Source organism: Anomalospiza imberbis, chromosome 1 (genome assembly GCF_031753505.1).
Source record: "Anomalospiza imberbis isolate Cuckoo-Finch-1a 21T00152 chromosome 1, ASM3175350v1, whole genome shotgun sequence".
Lineage (NCBI taxonomy): Eukaryota > Metazoa > Chordata > Aves > Passeriformes > Viduidae > Anomalospiza > Anomalospiza imberbis.
The window spans coordinates 29464915-29472420 of record NC_089681.1 but is presented as its reverse complement, the minus strand read 5'-3'; the positions used below and the strand labels follow the sequence as shown (position 1 = coordinate 29472420).

The 7506-nt window shown below is 44.1% G+C and overlaps 1 long non-coding RNA gene across 1 annotated transcript; it reads right to left on the bottom strand.

The window, feature by feature from the left end:
* On the bottom strand, positions 1 to 6615 carry LOC137471729 (uncharacterized). The gene is made up of 2 exons (XR_010997807.1): positions 2849 to 6615; positions 1 to 309 (listed from the first exon to the last, which is right to left on the bottom strand). It is a non-coding gene; the product is annotated as an uncharacterized lncRNA (long non-coding RNA).
* Between the last annotated feature and the right edge of the window lie 891 nt (positions 6616 to 7506).

Below are 7506 nucleotides of genomic sequence, written 5' to 3'. Positions count from 1 at the left end.
TGGTTTCATAATAATTAAATTTTCATTTACATGGAGCCTTTCAACTCAGGCTCCCTTCTAAGTTGATTCTTCCATGTTTCACAATTGGATGGACTGGAGGATAACCAAGATGAGCATCGTGTGAGAGCAGAGTTGATTAACCCAGATTTTCCCATTCTAAGGCCCTGGAATAATTACCTTCAGCCTCCCATTGGTTTGGATTACCACCACAGGCTTCCCTCAGATTTCATGGAGTTGCCCATATTTTTGCAAAGCATCTCAGGTAGGAGGGAAATGGAAGCAGGGACCAAGCTAAAAGTAGTAAAAGACCTTCAATTAAGAAGATAGAAACAGTCCTGCAGCCACCTGTAAGCAGCTAAAAGAAGATGACAGCAATCTTCTATTCCCACATTATTTTTTTTTCACAAAGCTATCTTTTCTTCAGTGCTTTAATTAAGTTTGTGTCAGCACTTCTATTACATCCACTTTCCCAGCCTCTATATTTTTGTTGTTAAGCTTGTCTGCCTGCACCACTTGCTTTTACAGGTCAGTGAAAGGTACAGTGACATTTATGTCTTTCTGGCCTGCAGACTACACATCTGAGTTCTCCCATCCAGGCACATATATATCTTCTCCTACTGTGGAGAGCATAAATGTGGTAGAAGAAGTTCCTTGGGATTAAGCATTGATTGCTTGGGAGTAGAGGTGTGGCCACCCAAGCTCCCAGCAGCTGGATCCTGGAGCTGCCGCCATCTTCAGCCCTGTGAACCACTGGGGCCAGGCAGCCTCCAAAGAATCTTTCTGAGCTTGTGTAGACACTGACTTCTGCAAATGATTTACAAGAATGGGCCAGTAGAGTGTAGCTGTGACTCTACACAGTGTGAGCAATTGTAGTTGGCTATCAGCAGCTGTGGGAAGATAGGAAATGTTTGCCTGTGTGTGGTTTCAATCTTCCCATCCAGCACTAGGAGAAGCAGACAGCAAAACCAGCTTTAAATTGCTCTTGTGCTTTTCTGGTGCTGGGCATGGATCCATAGTGTTGGTCTAATTGTTAACCATAGCCCAAAGGGAAATTTTATTAGCCCAAAATTACCAACACACCAAGGCAGCACTGTCATACATCTCTCTCACCAGAAGGGCAGACAGGAGAGCAGCCCATTGCTCACCAAAGCCCAAGGAAATTAAAGCAGTGCATAAGGAGATGCTTTTAAACAGAATTGAATTTCAGCTCCCACTGATAGCTTTGCACCAATGTGGCTATGAACCTTAGGAGATGACAGCCTTCTCTCTTGTCCCCTACACTGTCACTGTGCCTCCCTTTTCCCTGTTTCACATTGCAGTGCCCTCTTGCCTTCCACATGCCCACCTCCTACTGCAGCCATGCCGTGCCTCATTCACCCCACCATCCAAATATTTAATCTCACACCCCTTCCCATCACACACACCACCACACTTGACTTGCCTCCTCTTGCCACTCCCCCCTGCCTCAGTTTCCCCATTGCTTCCATTGCTGGCAAAACTCAGTATTTCCAGAGCCAGGGTCTACAGCCACATCTGGCACCCAGTGCTGGAAGCAGGAATGGCAGGACAGGGTGAAGCCCTCACACCAAAGCAGAGACTCAGGTCTGAGACATGCAGGAGCTCTTGTGGCAACTGTCCTTTGGAAGGGAGTGGTGCTAGTTTTTGTGTGCACCCCACATTTTTCTTTGTTGGATGCCCCCCTACAGTGACTTTGGTGCTACTCAAAGTGCTTGAAATGGTGTTGTTTATCACTGCTGCAGGCTTCCCTCCAGCAGAGACCTGCCACTGCTGACCCTTGCTCCAGTGTGTGTGTGCTAAATTAACTCCCATCCCCTTCCTTTAGGTTTTCTCTCCCAAGAGAGCAAGTGCTTTGAAGAGTAATCTCGTCAACCTGTCACCCCAAGTCCCGGAAACTCGTTGTTGCTATGGTTACTGTGCCCAATTCAACTGGTGGCTCTGGCACTCACATTGCAGCCAGGCAAAAACATCAGTGCTCCCCCCGACCTCCCCTCCCTGCATATATCCAGCTGCAGCATCAGCTCTGCAAGCAAGAGGTTGTTGCTCCAAATCTTGTTATTTTCTTTATGGAGTTTGGGCTGAGTGTTGGTTGTCAGTGCCACTGACACAAGGCAAAACTACTTAGGTCAAATGGAAGTGCTGGAGAAGTGAATGGGAGTGACAGAGGAGGGTTTTAGACTCCTTGCATGATCTGTTAGTAGTACTGTGACTATAAATGTGTTTCCTCAGGAGCTGAACTCTGACACTCCTGTCTGCACATGCCAGAGGTCCAAATAGCCAGCTTAGAAGTTAGGCTGGGGTGCTCTCTAAGCACACTGGCCCCAGCTTCTGCCAGGCAGGTGCTGAGTGTCTTTGTGCTGGAGCCATTGCTGCAGCAGAAGGGCATAAACCTCACACATTCACATGCATCTGTGGTGATAGCCAGATCATCAAGACATTCCTCCCTTCAAGCTGGCCAAGGACAGGGATAAATAATATTTACATCCGTCTTTACTGTAAGCAGAATGCTCCAGCTGCACTGCTTCTGCTGCGGGATGAGTTTCAAGTGTCATCTTTTGGAAGCAGTGTATAGCTATGAATAAGCAAGACTAGCACTGTCAGCACAGTAAGAGCAGCAGTGCAAACAGATATCAGTTCTGGATGGCTCCAACAGGTACTCTTTGCATTTACCTGCTTAGGCTTCAGCTCATCTCCACAACCAGACCTGGGTTATAACTGTGCAAAAGGCTAATCTGTGAATGCACATTCAAGCTGCTGACAGGCAAAGCTACCTCATATTTCATCGGCCCTGTTATTGAGGAGGGAAGAGGCAGATTGGCTATTTTATTACCTGGCTTCCTTTCCAATAAATTTTACCTCTCTTCTCTTTTTATGCAAGGTTCCATCTGACCTAAGGCTCTTACAGATATCAGCTTCTTCCATAAATATCCCTTCTTCCATTTCCACAACACAGGCTGTCCTGTGGACAGACACTACAAGACACAGGAAGACCCTACAGGAAGAATGACACCAGGTCATGTTAATTAATAGCTGTCTCATAATAGAAGCAAAAGGAGGAAAACTTGACGTGGCATAGTGTAGAAAATTCTGGTTTGACTTGCATGCATCTTTGATCTTAATCACGGGAAAGTGATACCCTGCCCATACGTAAAACAGTACACCTCGTGTAAAATCACACAAAAAAGTCAGCAACACGTTATTGGCAGGACAGCCTCTGACAGCATTTCTAAATCTAGAGGGGACAATGGCCCCAAAATTGTGTCAACTACTGACACCATCCCACCATGGTGACAATTTCACTGTAAATGGGTAGTTTGCCTATACCAGTGATCACTCCTCGCTATCACAGTATAGTTGGCACCAAAAATCACAAAGTAAAACCAGGTTTTCCTTTTGCCAACTTTTATTAACCAAGTTCCCCGTAGTTTTCCAAAATAGTTTTGTTCTGTTCCTACAGTGCTTCTCATAAATGGACAGAGGAATATTAATGCAGAAACTTGCTCTGGTTTCATGCTGTTGAAATCTTCACAGCCCATCAAGGAACAGCCTGACTTGCTGTTTTCCTGTGCAATTTTACAGCTTCGGTGTTTTAAAAGCAGTGTTCAAACCATGTTTGTGTTATACAGTGATATATGGAAGTCCCTGCTTCAAAGAGTTTACAGTCTGAGACATACTTTGAGTTTTCTTTGCCAGTAAGATGCAGCTTTGAGAAAAAAATGTGTGTCCTACTCATTCTTGCTAGGAGGTGTGGGATAGAGAACAAATCCCAGACCTTCTGTTTTAACATGAAAACTAAATTTTTTATAGTGTGCTCTTTCAAGGGAAAAACCTGGCTTTTTGGCTAATAAAAATAATATTTTTTTCCTAAAAAAGTTTATTTGAACTGAATTTCATTGTGAAAAAATAAAAATTAAACTGGAGCATGCCCTGTAGCTGTTGGTAAGGGCAGTTTGGAATAAAGCAAATCAAAGTATTAATCCCTGACTTTTGAAGGTACCAGCTATTAAGATCAATGCACAAGTGAGTTAAATGAAAATGGTGAATACTATGTATCTGAAGTGGTGAGCACTGGCTCCCAGAAGAGCATCTGCTCTCTCTCAGATGATAACTGGTACTCACCTCACACCTTTCTGCCCTAGGCTTTACTAGACAGCTGCTGACCCACGGTGATCAGCCACCTGAGCAAAAGTTAGACCTGGGGAAGCAGCCACTACAGGAGACACTCCCCAGCCGCAGAGAGATGAACTGTGAGGGGATGTTTAGCATGTGTGACAAGAGTGAGAAAGTGCCAGGGATTTTCAATTGCCATAAAGTTGATCAGGGCTTTGGCTGAGGTTTCACCATGGAGATCCTGGCAAAGTAGCTTGATTTGCCTGCTTTAGGTAATGACTAAGCTTTACTGGTTTGAATGTGAAACCTTATTCCAGACAGTCAGAGTATTTGGATATTGGAGGACACCAAAATCAAATCCTATCATCAGTTGTCTCTTCCACTACATTATGGAATAGCAGGAAAAAATAAACCACAGAAAAGAAGTGTCACTGTGATTTTGCCAGAACAGAGTTAGATACTGTACCTACTATTTGACTTGAGCATTTTGACTCCAAGTTGAGTGGTCAGAATTTTGAGATTCAAGCCAATTTTGAAGTGCCATGAAAGCTTTGTAACATCCTGCACTGACATTGAGGGTATTTTCCTGTGACTTGCTTTACTTCAGCCTTGTTCACAGTTCTTAAAAACAGCAGCATTCCCGTCAGTTTCAGAAAAGTCAAGACGTGTGGACCCTGCAGAGCTGACCAGTATAGCAGTGCAAAACCTGTACCCTGTATAGATTCACTGTTCTCTGAGTAACCTTCATTTCAGCTGCTTCTAATAATGAAAAACTATTCCGGAGGAAATGGTTTTCTTCCAAAACAGTCCCCATCTGAAAGATTTATTCCAGAAAATCTCAGTTATATGGGAAAAGACACTATCAAAGCAACATGCCAGGTCAGCTACAGCAGTTACTTTCCAGGTGTACCCAGGCCTCTCTTGATTCATACTGCTCTAGCCATGATAAAAATCCCTTGTGTTTACTTGTCAGCAAACCAAACCTCTGGGGCATGGCTCTCAATACATAACTGTGCAAGTGCTGAGATGCCAGGGTGATGATGAGCTCTCTAGGAGCACCTCCACAGTCACTATTAATGACGGTGCTCTAAAGCAAGTGCAAACAGTCACACGCTCTTAATGCTTAAACCACAGCAAATGTGTTTAATCCCACACAATAGCTCCGTTATACTGTGTCTTAAAGCTGTGGTCGGCCAGGGAAGTGGTGACCACTTCTCACATATATAACATATACCAAACATATTCAGCTTGGCAGGAGGACAAGAAGCTGGAAGTGTCACACTGGAGCCTAGCCCCCTGACAGCATGAGACATGTGCTTGTAAGCTGTCTCAAGGAGGATATTTGATTGCCCTCTTTCTTCTTCTGCCTCTCTCCCAACAAAAGTAGAGTGACCTCCCCCATGACCTGGCAAGTGCTGAAATTCCCCAAACAGATTTTTCTGTTGTGCCCCAACGCTGAACAAAAGGAAACGAAGCAGCCTCGATATACTTGAAGTATGGAATGGAAATAATAGCTGGCTCTCGCTCGCCCTGCAAACGCCGATCTTTACCTCCTCCCCAGCACGGTTTGCACTGCCTCCCACGCTTATCTGCTGTACTGTCGGCAGCTATTTCAGATTTATACACTTATTTATTTATTTATGCCTTTATTTATTTATTTGGAAAAGGGCAGAGTGGGGGGCGGGCGGGGGAGGAGGGGGGGTCTATGTAATTGCAGTTTACACTGCGTTCCCACGCTACTATTGTTTGTGGCTTTGTTTCCTATTCCCATCACGTGTGCTAATTAGTTGGAGCCGCTGGCTAGCTGGGAGGCGTGTGTCTGGAGTAAAAGCAGAAAGATCACTTCCTGGAGGGATCTAGGCAATCTGAACAATTCTTTGCTTTACTTTCAGCCCTCTCCCTCCCCCCGGCTTTACCACTCAGGGAAGAGAGAAGAAGTACTGATTGTCAAGCACTAGACACCGGAGAGGCACAGATTCTCTTCTGAAAAGGAGCAACTCAGAGATGCAGACAAAATTGGGCTGGAAAGAACATCTCATCTGTGTTTAACAAACCTGATTTTTTAATTTTATTTTTTTTTTAATCTTCAGAAATCCTCAATGTCTTTCTGTTGTGGCTAAGAAGGTAGAAGCACCATTTTTAAAAAATCCTCAGGTTATTTTAGCCTGCCCTTAGGAAGTGAGTCAGTTTTTTATGGCAAGGCTAAGCTAGTTCATGCCATGGCTTGCAAAATGAAATGAGACCCAGAGAGAGAGAGGGAAGATTACCTGAGTCATGGCATGTGCTTATTAGACCAGGCGTCAGACAGCAAGGCTGAGTCACACAGCAGCACCAAGTACCTGTGCACGGATCCGGTTTTAGACTCAACATTGGATTTGGTTTAGGTGCTTTTTTTTTTTTTTTTTTTTTTTTTTTTAACTTGTAGATCTCTAGTTAAACCCTTCAGCCCATAGCCCTGGTGCTCTGGTGCTTTTCAAATGTTGACCACACTAGACCCCTCTCAGATCATTCAGGCAACATGAAGGTTGAAGGCACAGGGTGCTCAGGAGGAGGCAGGCCCTAACCTCACCCAGAAACACATCACAGACTAAATCTGTGTTTGATTCTCTTTCACCAGGCACAAGCTTGTGAAAGCAGAGGTGTGCTGCTAATGACCACAGTCAGGCTTAGTGCAAGTATGGCCTGTGCTTTCCTGTACAACTCTGGTACAGTTAAAGGAAATACACAAAGAAATCGCTATCAATCTGCCTTAACATTGTGGGATTGCAGCTAGGCAAAAATTTCCATCCTCTGGGAAATTCCAATATTTCTACTCTTTTATTTTGCTTTCACTTGGGTTACAGAGAACTGAAATATCTCAAGTCTGTTTGGTTTGGGGTTTTCCTGTCCTTTCAGTGGGGAAAACAAGTCCTATATTTCGGAAACCATGAAATGCTTCCCTGTGAGTCAGCTCAGCTTTAAAAGGCATCTTTGTGAGAGTCACATTAACACTTGGATGTTGTCGTTTATGTTATCCCCCAACCATGTTTTTTTTTTTTTTTTAGAAACTCTTTCTGGGTTACCTGTCTCATGATAGCTTCTTCAGTTCAGGGTACAGGACGATATTTTGCATTGTTGAAGGTACAGACTGAATGGCTGGCCCAGAGAAATGCAGGTAATTTTTCCTGCCAAGGAAAGAAGCATTTTACAGAGTTCTTGTGCAAGGCTTCAGAGGTGGTGTCCTCATACCATCATGCACATCTGGCTTTCTGCTCATAACTGCTTTTGTCATTTACAAACACTTCACATCTATGCAGTAGCTCTAATTGCTTTGGTAAGTAAATTGCAGTCTAGCCTTCAATGAGATAAAGAGATAGAATTTAAGGAGAGGTGAGCAAG